Raw genomic sequence first — 232 nt, forward strand, 5'->3', positions numbered from 1 at the left:
AGCTCGGCTCAGTGCCCGGCCACTCGCCGCACTGGGCGACCCACATGAGCATCCCCACGGGGCACGAGCCACTGGGTCCCATCCAGGCACCCACAGCCCCTGGCAGGGTCGGGGGGGTGCTGCAAAAAGCAGGGTGGCCCCGACTGAGATGTGTTGGGGTTGCTCCCAGCGTGGCTGCGGACTCCCACGTTCGCCAGCCCTGTCCTGGGTCAGTCAGGCTTTGGTGGCTGCT

The sequence above is a fragment of the Eurypyga helias genome, unplaced genomic scaffold (assembly GCF_000690775.1).
Source record: "Eurypyga helias isolate BGI_N326 unplaced genomic scaffold, ASM69077v1 scaffold28840, whole genome shotgun sequence".
NCBI classification, from domain to species: domain Eukaryota; kingdom Metazoa; phylum Chordata; class Aves; order Eurypygiformes; family Eurypygidae; genus Eurypyga; species Eurypyga helias.